The sequence below is a fragment of the Leptonychotes weddellii genome, chromosome 4 (genome assembly GCF_054177405.1).
Source record: "Leptonychotes weddellii isolate Sample4059 chromosome 4, ASM5417740v2, whole genome shotgun sequence".
In the NCBI taxonomy this organism is placed as follows: Eukaryota; Metazoa; Chordata; class Mammalia; order Carnivora; family Phocidae; genus Leptonychotes; species Leptonychotes weddellii.
Window position 1 is genome coordinate 119,723,880 of NC_138372.1, and position 20,159 is coordinate 119,744,038.

Below are 20,159 nucleotides of genomic sequence, written 5' to 3' on the forward strand. Positions count from 1 at the left end.
GCCCAGAGTGTCTGCGGCACAGATTTGGGAAATAAAATACGCCAAGGAAAAGTCTAAAAGTGGAAATTACCTTTTGTCTCAAAATTAATTACTCCTTGCTCCCAACACTCAACACCTAACCACCTGGTATCCCTTTTTGGTTCTCCCCCAACTGGGCACTCGGCGTCAGGGTCCGAGTGCTCCGGGATGGGCTTGGCTCGGCTGGGGTAGCCCTGGAAAGTGTAGAAGAGGGTGTAGGGAAAGTTCTTGGTGCGGCAGGGAAACCTCTGCTCCTTTCACTTTGAAATAAAAAGTAGCCAACGTTCCTTGAGGGCGGCGGCGGGTTCGCACAGAGTTTAGGGACAGCAGAATGGGGGCGGGGGGGAGGGAGACAGGGTCAAAGGTTGACGGCAAGGGGTCCTCAGAGACCCGAGAGGAGCAGCTGGGTTTCGTGGAGCGAGGGGCCGAGAAGGAGGGCGCCAGGGGCCGGGGCGCAGCCGGGGCGAACCGGGCGGATCGCGCCCTCGCCCCGGAGCAGCCCGCGGGCTGGGCTCGGGCTCGCCCGCCTTGCCGCGCCCCTGCCCGCGGCGCCGCGCTCCGCGCCTCCCGGCCCACCCCACGCAGACCTGTAGCCGCTTCTCCCCAGCTACCCTCCTCGCGCGGGCGCGCTCCAAGGCCGAGCCCTGGAGGAAACTCTTGACTCCGTGCTAGTCCCTCTCTGCCCCATCCCCTCAGCCCATTAACCCCCGACCCTCACCCCAGCTTCTCTTCTTAGGAAAGAGGTGAAAGAGGATGAGAAAGAGATGATTAAAAAGAACACACACACACAGGCGGAATAGGAGGGGGATACTCGCTAGCAGAGGGATTGCAAAAGTGGGCGCTCCTCTTACAAATCCTCCTTCCTTTTGTTTTCTTACTTAGAATTCAATAACCGCTCCCCCCCACACACACATACATACACACACACACACACACACACACGGGGGGGGGGAGAGATTTTCCAAGAAAAGAGAGGGATGTATTTTCCAAGAAAAGAGAGGGATGGGGGGCGTAGAGGAGAAATAGCCACCAAATTTTTAAAATGGTTCTCCTGATTAGACGTTTGGTGTTTTGACATTAATGACATTAATGTTATTGATGATGTTTCAGGGAGAAAAAGGCGAAAGAAATAAAGGAGAACTTGAAAACGAAATGATCATCATTTCCCTATTCTTCCATGCCAGAAATAGACCCCTTTCTTCACCTGAGCCTGAAACAGACTTATTGTTCTCAGGTGTTTCCTTCATCATACGCATTTACCCGTCTGAAAACGCAGGAAATGGTTTTTCCATCAGTGAGCTTGTACATGGAGCCCTCTCCCTCAAAGGGCTTGATCTTTTCTGATTTGAACCTGAAAGTCTCCCTGCCTTCATTTCCCCTCAGTCTTCTTAAAAGCCCCCACCCCCTTCCCCAACACACACCTCAAATAGTTTTTTAAAGCCAGAATTTTTGCTCTCTGGGGTGTTTTTCTGTAAACAGCAATGCTACATAAACACCTTCTTCACTTGTAAGTTACAGAGAATTAAAATTTTAACACCGTAGCCATGTATGTTTCTTAAAGCACATGGATAAACTCAACTGAGGTACAATCAGACAGCACACCAATGATACAGTTGCTGTATAAAGGTAAGACTGTAAACAAAGTATATTAAAAATCTTAGAAAACCATACACTTTGAGCAGATTGCTTCCCAAACAAGTTTAAAATAGAATGGAGTCTTTGGAGAGGTAGATGGTTTTCTTTCTGTTAACGTTTAGTAGCCCTGGTTTATACTATATTGGTACATACATCAACTTCAGATTCCTAAGGTGGTGATGTGCTTTCCACCCCCCTCCCCTTAATAAAGACCATATCTAGGTTTTATTCTCTACTCCAAGCCTTTGGACTTTCATTGTAACCTTAGCCAGCTGCTGTAGGCAACCAGCTTTTCTGATTTGGGCCTAGGTCTGCTCTTTTGAGGACTATACTTTTATCCTCCCAGGTGTTTTGTTTGGTTTTTAATGCAATTTGCATCAGTTCTAGGATTTCCCAAATGTTCCCTGATAACACAATGTTTCAGGCCCAGAAAGATGCGTGTTTGCAGCCTCTGTTGTCCTGCGATAAACCTTTTTGTTGTTATTTGGTAAATTTGGTGCTTAAGGCCTAAGACAAGGTTTTGAAGCAGATCCTGGCGATCCAGAACTTCAAAGACCTGTCAACTCAAAAGCAGCTGACACCTCACCTGTCCAGGAAGCTGGACATTGCAAGTATTTCCTGTTTTTAGCTTGTTTGGTTTGTACTTTCACCTTCTCTCTAGAATTCCTATTTTTGAAATATTACATAGATGGTGTCTACTTGTGACCTATAGTGTAGCAGTGTATCAAGATGCTATCTGAGTAGCAAGGGATAGTATATATATATATATATATTCCATATTCAGATATTCAGTAGGGGGTATTTAAAAGTATGTCTATTCCTAGTTTTAGTTAATTATCTTTTAATGAAAGTGTCACTCATATTCACATCTGTAATATTGGAAAGAGATAATTAGATTTTCAAATGAGAATCAGCCACCTTAAATTTTGCACCAGAAAATACCAAGTATATTTCATTCTAATGAGATCTGTAGTGGGGTTTTAAAATTCATCATAATGTGCTTCAAGAAGGATAATTCAACAGACTTGTAAGATGAAAGGGTTTTTTTTCCCCTAAGTCTTCTTAAAGCTATTACACTGAACTTATGCAATTCTGATAAAATATTCAAAAATATTACATAAAGGCTAAAACCATATCCCCACTATCACCCTTGCACCCATCACTTACTCTCATCTGAAAGTTTACTTTGACTCAACTAACCGCTTGCATCTACCATGCCCTGGGTTTTCTCTCCTGCGTGTGCAAGCGAAAGATAGGTGTTTAAAAAGGTGCCTATGGATCCAGAGTGCAATTCTTCCTTCGAAATAGGCTGGGCGAGCGGTGTTTGCACACTGCCAGGCACCCTTTATTTACATACATCTGCATATTTGCTCGGTCCCTGCATTTCTTCATTAAAATGCGTTCTTGTACACAACAGAATAAATTAGGCAGAGAAAAACTCTTCATTACTCTAACTTATATTTCTCCTTAAAGCTCCCTAATAAACAAATCTCTGGTCCGATAATAATTACTTTGCTTCATTAAAATAAAAAAAAAAAATTCGACTGGTTAAAGGGCATTGTTTTGGCGGTATTTATGTTTTATTTTCTCTCCCTTTTTGCTGAGAGAGAGGAAATGAGAGAGAGAGAGAGAGAGAGATTGTGTGTGTGTGTGTGTGTGTGTGTGTGTGTGTGTGTCTAATGAAGTTTGGGAGTCGCGCGCGCAGGGGCGCGTGGGGTGCGAGCCCCGGAGATCCCCATCTCCTGCCCTCTCCGCGGTCGCAGCGTCCCGGGCTCCCGCCGCAGCGCTCCGAGCCTTGGAAGCCGCGAGGCTCCCGGGCTGCTCCGAGTCCGGGCTGCGCGTCATTTGCAGTCTGGGGAATGTTGATCACCTCACTAATTACACCTCTCTCTCCCCCCTCTCCCTCTCCCTCTCCCTCTCCCTCACTCTCCTCTCTCATTCCCAGAGTGCATATCGGGAATAGACACACAAAGACATGCGCACTCAACTTAATCAGCCATTTTTTTTAAACAGGGCTAAAACGATAATAATTAGCAGAATAAAGACATATCGGATTTTCATTTCCTTTCCTCCTTTTCCCAACCCCTTCACAACCAAACAGCGAGACCGCGGTCGGCACATGCTTTAACTCCTCCCGGACCCCCGAGGACCGCTCCATGCCCCCCACTTTCTGCTTCAGCGTTTTTATTTTCACCCAATAAAGTTCGAGGATTATTTTTTATTTTTTTTATTTTTTTTTAATGAACCCTCTCGTTTTACTTGGATGTGATCAGCTGTAAGTAAAATAAAAGCAAAACAAAAAAGAGGCGAAGATCGAGTAGGAACTGCAGGGGAAATGGAAAGTAAGTTTTTTCTTTAACTTTTATTGAGTAGTTTGTGTTAAATTTAGGTCGAGTATCGATTATCTTTCCAGCCTGATCTTGCACAATCTTTGATATTTCGCTCCCTCTCTCTCCCTCTCCGCCTCTCTCCCTCTCTGCCCCTAGCTCGCTCGCTCTCGCTCGCTCTCGCACACATCCCCTCATCCCAACCATCTCTTCCGCTCTGCCCCCCTTTTCTATCTCTTTCCCCCTTTTTTGGCTCAAGGATTTGCTCCGCTGAAAGAGGGAGGGGGCACTGAGGGACCTGATTTTCCACTTTCTTTGGGGGGGGGCTGCGTTTTTGGGGATTTAACTTTTGGATTAAGTGGCGGATCATCCACGTTTGGCCGAGCAGTTTTCTCTCCTTTTTCCTGTCTTTTCGGGTTCTGTCTCCACCGCGAGCCTGTGGCGTTCTCGTGGCGCGGGGAAGCTGTCAGCTCCGCAGCGGCGCGGGCACTGCCAGGGGTCCCCGGTCGCCCCGCGCTCCCACACGCCAGTCGGGATGACCCTTTCTCCGCACTCATCCTCGGAAAGTTTGGACGTTGGTCGGTGGGGCTTGAAGCCCCTCTCTCCCTGTTTTACACCCCCCCCGCCCCCGTTATTCAGCCTCGTTTTTCTTCCCCCTCTTACCACCCCCACCCTTTCCTCTCTCAAGTTCCCCGAAGAGCGCTTAGTGCGCGGGACTGGCGGAGGACGGGGGATCCGTACGCCTTGGGCAGGGGGTTCCAAGAGGCCCCGGCGCGAGCTGGGTCTGGGGCTGTAGGTGGACACCCGCCGGCCGGAGCGGACGGCGGGGCACAGCCGAGGGCTGCTCCCGGCGGCGCGGGCGGCGCGGACTCGGGTGCTGGCGAACGGAAGGCAGGTCCGTTAGGAGGCGGGAACGCCGGGCCTCGGGGCCAGGGAATCGGGAGGCGGCAGCAGCTCTGCCGGGCGCTTTCGCTGCCGGGTGTGCGTTAGACTAGAGGATAGATGCCAGCAGCTCGGGGTCAAGAATCCTTCCTTTCCTTTTGGCAAAGGGCAAAGGGTGTGTGTGTGTGTGTGTGTGTGTGTGTGTGTGTGTGTGTGTGTGTGTTGGGGGGGGCTGTGGCCGGCTGTGAGAACTGATTTATTCCCTGCCCCCCCCCCCCCCAAAGAGGTTCCATGTCTACAAACGAACTTCACCTTCTTCGCCTCTCTCCGCATCAAGTGCGCCTTCCGGCCGGGAGCTGCTAAGGGAAGAGGGGCTGGAATGCGTCGGGTCTCGCCTTCCTCCTACTTCTGTTTCACTCCCTCCTCCCCCATTCTTTCCTGCTCTTTTCTATCAGAAAATAATAATAATAATAAAATTTCTCATGGAATTGTATAAAGTTTCTCTGCCGATGCCCAAGTAACTGAGGGTTCCCCATCCTGGCCCCCTTCCCCCACAGAAGACGGTGCACTGGTTTGTATTTCTTTTGTTACCTGTGATCCGGGCGGGGGGCTCCTTTCGCGGCTCGGGCTGGGGTCCGGCCCAGAGAGGAGGCTCCAGCGAGCGCCTTTGGCCGCGACTCCTCACTTCCGCGCGGTTCTGGTGAGATCTTAGCTACCGTTCGACGAGACACCCTCCTTGTAGGTACCAAAGGTTCAGATCGCAAACACGGACCCCCCCCACCCCGACCCCTACACACACATACATACACACACTCAACACGTACTCACAGACACACACACATTCTCCCTACTCCCCCCCACCTTTAGCCCCCACCTTGCCTTTCCCCTCCCCCCTTCCAAAAAAAAAAAGCACATACACAACAACAACCCCCCCAAACCAAACAAAAACCCAAAGACAAGTTCACTGGCGGAAGATGGTGGATTGACACTGACTCAGACAGAGGCAGGTTCACCAGGAAATCTGGCGGTCCCGATTTCTGACAGTTGCATTTCCTCTCCTTGAGTCCTTACCCCCCCTTTTTAATAACTCTGTTCCATGTTTAATCAAGGATCATGTAGATGGCGAAAGGAGAGACAGAGAGAGAGGAGAGAGAGGAGAGAGAGAGAGAGAGAGAGAGAGAGAGGAGAGACAAGAGACAGAAGGAGGGTTCTTTTTTTTTTTTTTTTTTTTTTTTTTATTGTGTTCTCCTGGATTTTCAGTGGCTTGATCCCTATAAACGTGGAGCGGTTAAAGCTCATATGTAGTATTATATTTTTAGTTGGGTGGATGGATGGAGGAGTCAGGGAGAGGCTGCGGCTGCCGCTGCCTTTTCGGGTGTTGCTTAGATTAAGGCTGAGGCTTGGCTGCGATTGGGACGCGACAGTGACACGGGCATCGATCGCTTCCATTGAGAGCAATGCAAAAACACAGCCCGGGTATGTAACACTCTCGGTGCCCTCAACATTTGTTTTACTTTATATTTACTGGCAAAACTGCCAGAGCAAGCTCAGACTTTCTTTCTTTTCCTTTTCTTCCCTCTTTTCTCTTTTCTAACTGAAAAATTAAAAACAATTGTGTATAGAAGTTGTTGGAAATGACGGTTTAAATACCACAGAAAGGAGCTATTCGGAATTATTTCACTACTCTGTAACTGATTATGTTTTAGAGTTTTCTTCTCCACAGAGGAGCATATTATAGAAAATGAAGGTTTTCTTTTTTTCCTTCCTCTTCTTAAAAAAAGAAAATCCTGAAGGCAATATTTGATAGTTTTCAATGTTTGCGGTTTCAATCAGCAGGAAGGCACACAAAAATAAAAGATGGCTAGCCAGCTGTTTTAACCTCTTGCACCTGGCTTCAGTGCGGGGATCATAAGGTTTATATAGTTATTTTTTTAAATGGTTTTAATATTTATGGCATAAACTGGGGAGAGAGCATCACTGTGTATTTCTTCAATAGCTGATTGCTTTTGGATTTAAAAAAGTAAACTCATATTTAAGTGTTTTCATTTTTATGGCAATGAAGATAGAGCCAATGAAATATGGGGGAAATACCATAAATCTGAAAAGTGAAATGTACCTAAGGAACAAAGAAAGGTCAGGTAAACCAGCTGTGTAAGTCAAAGCAATAGCACCAACTGAGGGGTTAGGACAGGGAGAGTGGGCTGTGGGTCTAGGAAGTGAAAGTTGCCACTAAAAGTTAAAAATGAAGGAAACATGTTCAGCTCTATTGTAACCTTTCGCAGTTTTTAGCAGATGAGCCCAAATCTGTTCATTAATTTTGAGCTAGTTGGATTATTTTTAAAGATGCTGCACCAGCAAAGGAAAGCATAAAGGATGCTGAGAAAATCGCTGTTTAATATTGCAGAATTTACTGCTTTCATTCTGACCATGAGCCTAAATTTACACAATGAAATTTAATTATCTCTAATAACAATATTAGATCCTCCACTGGATGGATGAGAATTGAGGTGGTTTTGTTGATTGCAAGGGTTTAATGTTGCATTTCAGAATCTGATGTGGTTTGGCCTCCCTTCCATTAACTGGAAAACCCCTGAGGTTTTACAATTATTTCTTAAAGATAATACATTTAAGATTGCATTGGTAGGCTGAAGAAAAGTCATAAAGGCAAGAAGGGAAGCCCTTAATAACTCTTGAGATTCAGACATGTTCAGCAGTTAGATTGGCTCTGACTTCACCAAGGGTCGACAATGTGTCATTTCCACGAAGCCAAATTGCCCTCTGCCTATATGATATTAATGTGCAAATCAATATTTCAGGGATTAAATTTCCCTTCTTCATTTTTTATGGTTTCTACCTCAATAAGTCTCAAGTCTATTAGAAGAGGCTGGATGATTTAAAATCTTTCACTGCAGAATGGCTTGTCGTAGTCTTGTTTCACAGACCATTTTAGGATTTTCGTTATAAAGACTAAGGGCATCCTAAAGAAGTTGTGAGGTAGTATAGAGGCATGCTCAATAGCATAAAGCCCTTGTTCGATTAAGAGCTAAGGGGTATTGGAAATATAATATGTATGTTTGTGCAATATAGACACACACACATTCTGCTGCTTTAAAAATATTATGTTAATCACCTATTGATTTATTTCAAAATCAATTGAAGTTCCTCTCTTATTAGTGATTTGTTCAGCATTCTTGAGGACTGTGTTAATTTCCTTAAAGAGAATGCATGAATTGGCTTGGTGTGAAAGTATTTGGGAAGGCTTTTCATTTAGCAATATTTTCCTAAGAAATATTTCTAGAAACCATTGTTTGTAAGAGTAATAATCAAGTGTTGTCATCTGCATGCGCTGTTATCATAGCTATCATTGCATTTTGTGGCTGAATGATTTAGCTGATATCTGTTACAGGAGGCCTTCTCCAATTCATTCTACATTTATTTCTAGTACTTAGTAGGCACAATGTTTCTTTTAACCCACTTGGAGAAACACATTTGTAAAAGAAAACCTGTGATTTGATTGGAAATAATACAAAGCAGAAATTTGGGAGTTCAAAATAAAAGATTGTGACTTTATCACATAATCTTGGGAAGGCCTACTGTCTATCATTTGGTGGTGGTTTATAGTCTAAAACCATCTGGACCAAGTTCCGCACAGCTGCACGAATTTCATATGTGATAGAACATTTTTTCCATTCAGTGTGAAATGTTCCTTCCTAAAAAACGTACACCAGACTCGCTTAATTTAGTCTGTTAAAAGAAATGCACATGAAAAAGGACAAAGGCTCTTTAATCTCTGCAAGCTGTTTGTTTTTCTTCAAGATTCCTGTCTGTTTGGGTTTGAAAAGTCATGTTTATTGAGGGGATGATTCTGAGGTGTGACATTAAAATAATATATGATTTTTGGACTGGTGGCCACGCTCCTGCTTAATTTGCAGAACTACTTTTTATGCCTGTCAAAACACAGAGTTAATCTATCCTTATTTACAATTAATCTCAATAAAATTAATCTTAACTATGCTTTATTCAGTGGCTTAAAATATCTAATTATATTCAATTAACTGCTGTCATAGTAATTAACATTGCTTAATTGCCTCTGCATATATTTATGTAAAGCTCATTAGGTGCTGATGCTCCCTTTTCCTTTTCTACTTGCTATTTTTGCTGTTGTCAAACCATTTTCATCTCCCAAGGTCCCACAATGTCAGTGAGAGCAAATTCTTAACATTTTCTTGAAATGAATGTTATTGCTTTTCTATGAGAAGATATTCGTTATAAGTCTTTAAAGACAAATCCACCCACAAACCCCCCCCCCCCCGTTTTCCCTCATCCCTGGTCCCTACCACACTCACAAAATATTTTCTGTCATTGTTGCTAGAAATATGAGAAGCCAGGTTAAGCTTTGTGTTTATAAATGAGGAGCCTTTCTGTGTCTGCCTAGGGGCTGTACCCACAGGCAGAGTTTTTATCCTCTAAGACCATTCTAAGGGTTAAAGACTTGGCCAAGGTTCAAACTGAAAAGCGCCCAGGGAAAGTGCATGTGAATATGTACAAGTTTCATGTAATTAGTGCTTAATTATATTAACATATGCAAATTGTCAACTTAGGAGCTTGTTGAGCTGGCAAAGATCAGCTAGGCACAATTGCTGTATTGTTCTGAAACAATAATGGATTTCAAGTTGGATTGTGGAAACACATAACTAGCTATCTAATTTAACTCATACCATGGTGAAATTTCATTAGTCTCCATGGAGACTGGTTTAATTGTGCTGACTAATGTTCTGGGCTGCAGAATGTCCTAAAAAGAAAGCGTTGTTTGCCTAATCCACCTTACAATGACACTTGTTTGTACATGTTTCCCTTGTGTGAGAATTTGCATATGCAAATAAATAGTTTCTCTGCCCCATTTGTCATGGCTGTTCATTACCCATGAAGAGGACATTGTTACTAGGCTGTTACTGAGTCTCCCAAGACAGGATAGTGTCAACCAGTCCAACTACATTCTTTCATAATTTGTTTCTGATTAATAGACCAGAGTGAGTCTCAGTCTCTTTGGGCATCTGCAAAGGGAAGGTCAGTTCTGTCACAGAAAAGAGTTTCTGCAGTATACTGGGGCACTTTTTCTTCTTATGATCATTCTCCTTTTTCCATTCATTAGTTAACACCATCATATTTAAAATAATATATTCTTGTTCTAAGAATGCCTCTACTAATAATCTCTAGTTTCCTAAAGCAAAAAGATAGGAAAATAAAGGAGATTCTGTTATTGGAATATTAATCCTGTTTTTGACAGAAAGGTAAACTGATATAATTGCTTTTCAGTTGAAGGAATGGGGGTTTATACAAGTGTGAAAGCATCGGAAAAGGATTAGCATTTTTTTGCATAATGAAAAGCTCTGTTGAATAGGGTTCTGAATGGCTGACTGAATGACTAAGATGAAAGGAAGATGAAAATGCAGGCCCCTCTTTCTTTATGCCTATGCTCTGCTCTCTCTAAAGTTATGTTTGTCCAAGACTTGAGAAAACAAGCAGGGGCTCAGATTTCAGCAACTTATAAGATGCCCTGAGTTTTCATCATCACTGGGAAGTAATATGGATGACCATAGTGCAGCTAGAGGATGATAAACAGAGGCTTGTATGCAGAAGAGTTTTCAGAAACATGCTAGGCTAGCCAAATATTGACTATTGGGTATCGAGAATTCCCAGCACTTTGCTGTCAAAAACGGTTATTTCAGAGGAGGCAAAGACTATGGTGTGGGTATTTAATTTAGTTAATGATGGAATATATGGTGTTCCTCTGCCCTCCTCCCCCATAGGCTATAAATAGTTGTCTCAATTGGTAGAACACTTCATTTGGGAAAGAGTTGTGTATCCTGACTTTTGCCAATGTTAAGTGTGCTAAGTGGCCCATCAGCTTTTATGGTTGGGAGGGGTTAGTAGAAGAAGATACAGAGTTATTTTCTTAGGATTTAATTCATCTTCATGTTGCTTTGTAGGTGTCTTGTGCATTTCATTTAGAGATAAGTCTTTTAAAAAGTGTCTGAGTATTGTATGTTCATTTTTGGAGACATTGGCAGTAAGGTTTTCTCTTGTCACTAGTTAGAGCTGTAACTGGTTATCAGTTGGCAACATGGTCAGGGCTCTTAATGATGTTTCTTCAACCATAATTAGGGCAGTTAAAATACCATAAGTGTTAAGGCACTTTCAAAGGTGGGAATTGATTCTTTTGTACATATATAAATCAAATGCAGTGTGGATAATTATTTATATGTATACATTTTAAACAATCTCTTTCCGGTTTGGGGTCACAACAGATGAGCCATTGAAGGCTGCCCCAGAGCAGGATTGAAAGATTCCACCAGATATTAAACTAACTTGTTTTGTTCCTAGAGTGTAGAACTTCTGTTTGCCTCATTGCTTTCGCAGTTCAGTTGCTGAGGTACTGTTAAGAATGTTACATGGAAACTAGGGAAATCAGAAGTGTTTTCACGTAAATTAAAGTATAAGGGTTGCCTCTTGAGTACAGAATATTGTAAAGGAAAAGTGTTTGATCTTTGTTATATAAAGTCACCAAAATTCTTTACTGGAGTCCTTTTAAAAATTTGTCAAGAAATTCTGGATTGTTTCAGAAACTTTTATGGTTAAGTTTATGATATGCTTGCAAAAAGTCTTAAAAGAACAAAAAAAAAATCCACATGGAGGCTATTTTACATGCAGAAGGGCTTATTAAGGTATTTCCATAAGAAAAATGTGTTAATTTAAAAAATAAATTCATTTATATTTTAAGACATTGTTAACCAAGCACCATGTGTTGTAACTGGCAGCTTTCCAGCCACCATGGAAGTGGATCACACATGGGTTAATAGTAGCTTATGTGATGTCTGCGTTCTTAGGAAATGGGCAAAAGCCCAGGGTATTCTGATATCAAGATTTTAGGAATCAGACAGAAAGCAGAATATATGTTTATACGTGAACAGATGGACACATGTGAGAACTAAAAGTGCACAATTTCTCTTGGCACTTGTTTTAGTTATCCCTGATGATATAACCAAGATCTTAGTGCACTCGCAGTCTTTGATGGCTAAGGACGAAATGGTCTTTTAATGAGGGCTCAATGGCATTATTTTCTTGCATAAGGATTGTGCCCCTGTGATCTTACTGGATTTGATGTTCTGTTAATTCCCCAGTTTCAGAGGTTCACAAGTTGCCTTGAAAGCTTGATATGGTTTCACGTTTGACATACAATCCTCAGTCCAGGGATGGCTGCTCTCCACTCCCCTACTCTCAAAGGTTTGTGAGTGAAATAAAATATTTGCCATTTGCAGGCATTTTTGAATGTATGCACACAACTTAAAAATGGCTTTGACACTAAAGTCCTATTTGGCAAGCAACTTATCTCTGATATAATTAGCCACTTTAACATTCTAGAGATTGAAAAAATAAACAAACAGCATTTAAGAATTTGGGCGGCTTGACTTGGTTAATATGTCATAATGCCCTGATGGTCCAAGACCAGTCCTGAGTAGGTGTTTTAGTCATTCAGGTCAGGAGTTCACACACAGCATCATGGATTTAGATGATTGATCATTTCTCATGGTTGTTTGTCCTGGGGATACGACAGTGTGCAGTTGATAATTTCTGAATGGTACCCCCTATAGCACATACCTCTGAAGACAAAGTTTATAGGTTCCATTGTGTTCTAGCTGTAAAAACAGAAAGCGTTCTGCAAGTATTTACTCAGATCTAAATCATTTTAACCAGGGAAAATTGACTTTTGGGTTAAAATATGCATTTTATAACTGTCCATAAAATTCTTTCCTTCACTGTAAAGAAGAAAGGAAATCCATAGCTTTAACAATGGTTGAAATACAAAAACATATGAGCTGGTGTGTGCCACCTGGTTGTACTGTTAAAATACAAAACAAAACAAAACTTTGTAAGAGGGAAGTTTATGGAGAATCTTAAAATTCGTCTGCTTGGAAGAGTAAATTGAAGAAGCCCAATCATTTCCCAAAGTACCTTAATTAAACCTGAAAAGCTTTTTTAATGTGGATTCTCTGAAGTACAGTACTTTTTTCCATACAGCTAGGAATAGTGCAAGTAATACTTAAATTTTCTGAGCCCACTACTTAATTGAGAACGAGTCATCTCTTTTGGTTTAGTATATACCAACTAGGAGTGTGTATAAAGACACGTACACACACACCACCGACTCTCTTTGCATTTTAGTGTCTCTCTTTCCTGTTTAGATGTATACATAGGGGTAGCCTGTGAAATTTTCCCTCTGTAGACTAAATTCCTTTCATTTTCTAAGAACTGACCAACATGATCACAACAGAAAAGAGCAGGTAGGTTTGTAAGGCACCCTATCAACATGCTAAAGCCTGAGAATACCGTAAAGTTAATCCAGTTCAGCCAGCTCACTGTAAAATATGAGATACTGAATTCAGGAGAAGTAACCATTGAGTTACCAAACAAGTTAGGAACATGTCAGGACAAAACTCAGATATCCCAACTCGAGGACCAATGGTCACACGGCTATCTTGGCTGCTTGGAAAAGGGTTTATTACGTAACCGAGTATGGTGGTAGAAGTAGAGAAGAAAAGGAAAATGTTGGTAATCCAACAGTGATGCTGTTTCTTCTGAGAGATGAGTTCTCTGCTACAAAAAGGAAACAAGTACAATCTGAATGGCATCTTATCACTGTGACCATATACATATTTTGGAGTTACTTAGGAGGTCAGATTATGTACATTGAATGGTCAAGAAGAGTTTATGATTCATGAAAGTACCAATGATCTCAGTGAGTTAAAAATGTATTCTTCATAATCATGAACATGATGCTATGAAGATTAAGATTTCTATGCTGTGTAGGGAAAGCAAATGAAGACAATGCTGTGATGTTATAAAGGTAGCATAGTACACAGAAAGAATGACCCAGTAAAAAACAGACATTCTTTTGATTCTGTTTACTTTGGATTCCTTTTTATTTATTTTTATTTATTTTATTATTATTTTTTTGCCTTCAAAGACAGGAACAGAAATGTACTACTTCCCAAGTTCTCTGAGAAGTTCTTATATCCAAAATAGAAAGATTCAGTATGGTGTTTCTAATTCAAGTATGTGAATCTTGACTGCATTTTTAAGTGCTTGCATTCCTTTTTAAATGAGTTTATTTTAACTTAGACTTTAGATATTTGAAAATCTCCTCCATTTTTGACAACTCAATGACCAGTAGAAATTGTGTTAGAGCTACTAGACACCTGAGTTAAATTCTTATTATGGGTGTAATCTTTGTAAGCTTCAGTTTCCTCATTTGTATCTTAAAGTTGTTGTAGAGATTACATAACACTTAAGTGTTGTGAACATTAAAGTAAGTAAATGTGACAGGGCCTGATACCCTGTGTTCCTTTTTTCTTTATTTTCAATAGCTGGTTTTAATGTAATGCTCAACTAAAGAGCATTTGATAAAGCAAGTCTACATAGCTCTTTTGAGTAGGGATGCCCTTCTCTCTTACAACAGGAACAGAAATTAGGAAATGTGTTTGCATAAAAGGTATATTCGTATTGACCAGATACCTAGATGGCATCTATGTGGATAGTCCTCCACCTCATTATCTGCCCCTCTATCATCATGAGTTGTTTTGGTTTCGAGTGTTTTTAGATGTTTAATGCATTTCTGGGTCTTTTTCTAAGAAGCAAATTAGAACAGGAATAGTTTTTAAATAATTCAGACCTTGGTCTATCTTCATGAACTCAAGATTCCAGACTGTCCATTATATGCAATCATAGAAGATACCACAGCGTTTATTTAAGTCTTGTTGACCCAGCCTGTTTGAAAGCCTTAGAATTACAGGATTTCCCAAAACTTGATTAGATGCCATAGAAATACCTTTCCAGATTTTGGAGATTATGATATTTTGATATGCAACAAAAGGAATGGATACTATTACATGGCACCCTGTTGATCAAGATTTATACTAACTTAGAGAAGAGATCCAGTTATTAATAATCCAGTAATAGTGTACAACCTTTAAGTTCTTTTGAGGGATTTTTAGCCAACTTATGAGACTCCTTGGCTTATCTCTTGGAGGAGATCACAATCCTTTATCTTTTTATAATAATGCATTATTCATTAGAAGAGTACCCAGGTTCAAAGATAAGATTCATGACAAAGGTTAATAAATTTATAATACAATTTTTGGACTATCTAGAAATGAAAATCTATTTCTATTATGGATTTTCTTTTTAAAATTCATAATAATTTCCCATTGTGATACAAGTAAGATGCACATTTAAAATTACTGTTTGTATTTTTATGGGAAATGTAAGTGTACTTGGATTGTAACTTTCCAGCTTTGAGATTGATTTTTGCTTAATTTGTGTGGTTCATAATCTTTGTTAAAATTTTCCTAAAATTAAAAGTGTGTGCCTTGCCTATGTTCTGGTCATTGATGAGTGCCCCAGAACTTGACAATTCACTTGAAATACGTTGATATAAAGCACAGCATTTATTGAATACTGATAAGTAATGATATATTTCACCGAAAGAAAAACAGTTAGCATCTTAGCAGTTTCCATGATGCTTGTTTAAGTGTTTCTTCAAATAAATTTCAGCCTCCATGAGGGCAGCAACCATATCTCTTTAATCACTATTGTGACAGACATTATTGGCAAATCTTTGGTGCTCAATAAAATATCTATTGAATGAATGAAAAAATGAATAATAGTTAATTAAAAATATAAATAGAAAACTTCAGTTTACTATTCTACTGAAATCTGCCTCTCTTCTTGAAATCTACGTACTGAAAAGAAATATACAGCCTTAAAAACATCTGGGTTTGTCTTGGAAAACTCCATAGGGAAAACTATCTTCAGCGCAATCTAAATGGGTTTTTATATTAGAACCATAGATTGCTGTAGTCAGAAGGGATATAGCACAATCATCTTGTTTAACCCATAAGGAAACTGAAGCTCAGAGAAATTCCTGGGAAATAACACATAACTACAGAGCCTACTTGTTCGGATCTGATGTGTATGTGCCCTTCAGCAAATTATTTAGCATTTTTCACCTTAGTTGGCTTAGCTTCTCCCATATCCAAAGATTCTATAATATTAATATGAGAATAATTTCTGTAATGCCGGAGATTTTTTTTATTTGTGGAATCTTTCCAAGCAAAGGAAGATTTTTCAGTTGGTATAATTTCTTTGATGACCACAGCACAAGCTGACTGTTCTGGGATTGTAAAGTTAAACTGCTCGACATAGACAAGAATTGCTTGAAAGGTGAAAACTTGCAGGAAAAATGGGGTGGGTCATTTAGTTCTTGAAATGAAGCAGGGTGCAGATTAGGAATCATTATGGTTTGCCAGAAGTCGCTGGTCATAGAAGCCTGTTTAAGTGCTCACTGTCAACAAGGAAATCATGGGCAGCACTTACAGTGGCTCACCTCTGATTTATTCATAAACCTCACACGAGCACTTGGCTTTGTTCTTGCTCTAGTAAGGGGGACTGATGCCAATAAGAACAGGAATAAAGAGCTCCTTGCATGTTCCAAGAGTGAATAGCACTTTACCTCAAAGCCTGACCTCCTTTCCTGAGGTCTGTTTTGCTACAGTTGACTCTGATTGGCTGTGTGTTCTCAGATGAAATGAGAGAAGAGGTTATAACAAGTATCTACTCTGTAAACTCCATAGTATACATAACAAGAACTACGTAACTGGAACTCAGGTTCTAACTTAACCTAAAGCATTGTGATATTTATGCTAAGTGGAAAGGCTTCCTTTTCGCTTCTCCTTTGAAGCTTGGAAAGTTTTACATTTAATAATAGTTGGAAAAATACTGCTCCCTTCTGATTGGAGAATGCAATGATCTTGGAGTAAAATGGGTTTTGATGATCCCTTTCCCCATTAAAATGAATTTAGAGAGATTTAATAATATAGGAAAATTAAGGGTTCAGGACTAAAATATGTATTGCACTGGGATAAAAACAAAAACAAAAAAATGGTTTTGCTGATGGATGAGCCATATTTATCTGAGAAGCTTTATTTGGGCCACTTCACAAATTACTCTCTGCTCCAGCCGCCCATGTTGAGGAGAAGGGACCTTTAAGAGACAGTCAGCTGGCTGGTTTGCACTGGGGCAGAGGTTGAGTAGAGTTACTTAAATCCCCAGAGCCACATTTAGTTAATGCTAGTCTTTTTTTTTTTTTCCCCCTGATCCTGTCCACTTTGGCTTCCCTTTTCTCCTTTTGATGAAGTTGGTCTCTTACTACTAAAAGTGCACGTATTTACACAAAAATTTCCTCAGATTTTCACAACACATTAACCCAGAAGAGCCATATTAGGAGATGGTGATGAGAGTTAATGATATATCTTAAGATAAAGCCATCCTCCCATGCAATCACATCAGAGTCATCAGCTCATTTGTCATGGCTGAAGTGAAAATGTCAGGACCAATGAGTGTATGAGTGCTGAAGGGGGCGAAAGGGCTTTTGGAGAGAGACATTTTTGTGCTGGGAGTCAGCCATGGCTTAGATTTAGCTCCAGGGAAATATTGGGATTAGCTAGCATTGTGTACAAATCCTTAGCATAACAGAATTAGTTGGAAAGATGGAGAGGTGGGGTCATGAGGATGGGTGCATTTCTAGAGTTATGCTCTAGCATGCAGGCCAGAAACTATGGAAAAGAATGAGGTGACTTATTAAAATTATTTTAAGGGATGTGTTATATGTAGGCTTATTGATTTCAGCAAGATTGAAGCCATAGATTTGAATGGCATCAAGGGAAGACCTGCAATAACAAATGCTAAATATGTATATATGGCTTTTGTTTTAAATTGACTGCATTAAAAAAAATTAGATCTAACATCCAAAAGCTTTTGGGGGAGATATATTTGAGTACACAAAGGTAAGATTCAGGCATAAAGTACTTTTGATAGTATTTTAGAGTGGAAGTTAATACTTAATTTAAATAACAAAAATAATAGTGAAATACTTGTTGCATTGTTGAATTTACACAAGACTAAGAAGCTGAACTTTCTTTACGCAGACTTCATTCTGAAACTTTAATTGAAAAGTAACTTATTTTCTTTAGCTACAGAAGTTCTTATCTTTGATAGACCAATACTAGCAGATTTATTTCATTTTGAAGCCAGTGAACTGTTCTCTTTCAGATAATGTACCCATACAACCTTTTCTTGTTTAATTCTATTGATTTACAGTGTTAAAGTGAAATAATCTGATACCTGTTTCCTGCCCTTTGAGTATTTGTCGTCAAAGAAGCTGATTAGTTTTTTTCCCCCAGCTCTTTAGCTGTTTTAAATGTATAATTATCATTGCATGTCATTTGATAGCTGCACTAATTGCTGCCAACTATTGTCTGTTTGCACTTAATGCTGAAACCTGATCAACATCCTGCTTTGGTTGATGTTTGGTGGTAAACTTTAATTAACTCTTATTGCATTGAAGAAGAGTTCAGGCTTGGTGCTAACTAATCATTTACCTTCATTATGTCCTGACAGCTCTACTTGTTCTTGGTCCTAATAGATACACCAGTCAGTAAATAAACCTGCAAACCTCATGCCTTATAGTTGCTCCACACTGGTATTTTGCTACTTAAAAGTATAAGATAATTGGGCCCAGATAATTATTTAGTTAGTTTAGTATCTCTAGTTCTGTAGACACTAATCTTAATTGCCTCTTTCATGCTGGACAATTTCATTTTAATAGAAACTGTAGATTTGAGATAACATTATTCCTTCAACATGGTTCCTATGAACATGCATCTTTTGAATCAATACAATTAAGCTTGTCTCCTGTTGGAATTCTTGTCATTATTTTTCCTGAAATACTTTTCCTGTAATGATATTGAAGTTAAAGTAATCAGGTTACCAGCAGATCATGTAAAATTCAACTCAAAATTGCTGGCTGCTTGATTTTAATTTGTCTGACATCAAGTTTGTTTGAAAAGGGATAATATGTGGGTAAACCAAGGAGCTTATAATTATGGTTGACGTTTGTTTGTTTATAATGAAATCTAATTAAAGTTCATACATTTAAAACACAAAAGTTAATTACTGAAATGCTCACTTCACTTATGGACAGCAGTCAAATTAACTTTCAGGCCAAACACACACACACACACACACACACACACACACACACACAAAGGGCTCTTCATAAGAGAAATAAAATAACCAACTAATCTTAGTGATCAAACATAAATTTGCCAATATTTCATCCAGAAGAAAACTTGGCATTCCACTTATGTTCTCTATTATGTTAGTCCTATGTGGTTTTTAATATAAAATGATTTAAAATATTTACATGGGCTATAAAAAGAGATGTATTTTGTAGACTCTAGGAGTATTGTATAATAAGAGGTACTTGGTAGTGATTTTAAAATTTGTTCATATAGCTTTCTTCATTAAAACTATTTTGAAATCGTGTGAAATCATTGCTCAGGGAATAGGAATGTTCACTGGAATACCTGACCTGTAATTAGCTTTATGAAGATAATTATGGTAGGTTTAGCCTGCAAAGAATGACATTTTTTTTTTTAAAGTAAGAATGTACTCACCATTTTACACTTACTGCTACATTGGTTATGAGATCCTATTGGTGGGAATTGTGAAATACAGATAATTATCCAATTGTTTTCTCTTTTAAGTATTTAATTATCAGTAGTTCAATAGTGGATTTTATATAATAGATAAAGAAGGAAAAATACATGTACATGTTAGAACATATTTTCTTCACATTGTGTATGAGATAAATATGTGTGCAGAATGGTTTTCACTAGTCTGGTAAATCTTTTTGAAGCCAGATATTCTATGGTTATATATACCTTTATAAAACTAAGTTTTTAAAATGTTACTAGGTGACAACTCAAAATCATTATCAACTAAACACTCTTAGATTGTGTGTAAACCAGAGAGATTGGTCAATTACATTTTAAAGACTAGAAATACAAACATAAGAAAACATGGCAAATACAATTAAAAATCTCTAAAAATGATTGATACAGTCCGTGTTTCTTCCAAGGAAAACCAAAGGGGTCCATGTTATTGACTTGAACTTTCAAATATAGTAAGGATTGGGGGAGAGGAGTCTGAGAAGGGGAAATGATTCTGTCCATTCCTGAGATGCTTTGCAAAATTGAGTGTAATTTACACAACCTTTTAGTATTTTCAGAAAGTATATTTATATGTATTTTAATATAACACATGATTGATTTGTAGATTAACATTTATTTAGGGAAGAAAAATGAAAAGGATCATACAGTCATTTAACTCTAATCCTAC

General features: G+C 39.5%; 1 protein-coding gene and 1 long non-coding RNA gene across 19 annotated transcripts in view; one reads left to right on the forward strand and one right to left on the reverse strand.

Moving 5' to 3' along the window:
• Positions 1-6,067, reverse strand: part of LOC115940549 (uncharacterized) — a 48,310-nt gene extending 42,243 nt beyond the window's left edge. For 12 of the 13 annotated variants that reach the window (XR_014144232.1, XR_014144238.1, XR_014144231.1 and 9 more), the window contains exon 1: positions 5,454-5,717. This is a non-coding gene — a long non-coding RNA (uncharacterized LOC115940549). Of the gene's footprint in view, positions 1-5,453; positions 5,718-5,855 lie in introns of those variants that run through there. The other variant, XR_014144234.1, reaches the window with a different exon arrangement.
• The window catches only part of ZFHX4 (zinc finger homeobox 4), a 182,234-nt gene continuing 165,637 nt past the window's right edge, over positions 3,563-20,159 (forward strand). For 2 of the 6 annotated variants that reach the window (XM_081816168.1, XM_081816170.1), the window contains exon 1: positions 3,563-3,995. The gene's annotated coding sequence lies outside the window, so the exon portion shown is untranslated. Of the gene's footprint in view, positions 3,996-6,083; positions 6,339-20,159 lie in introns of those variants that run through there. The other 4 variants (XM_081816169.1, XM_081816167.1, XM_006727305.3 and 1 more) reach the window with 3 other exon arrangements.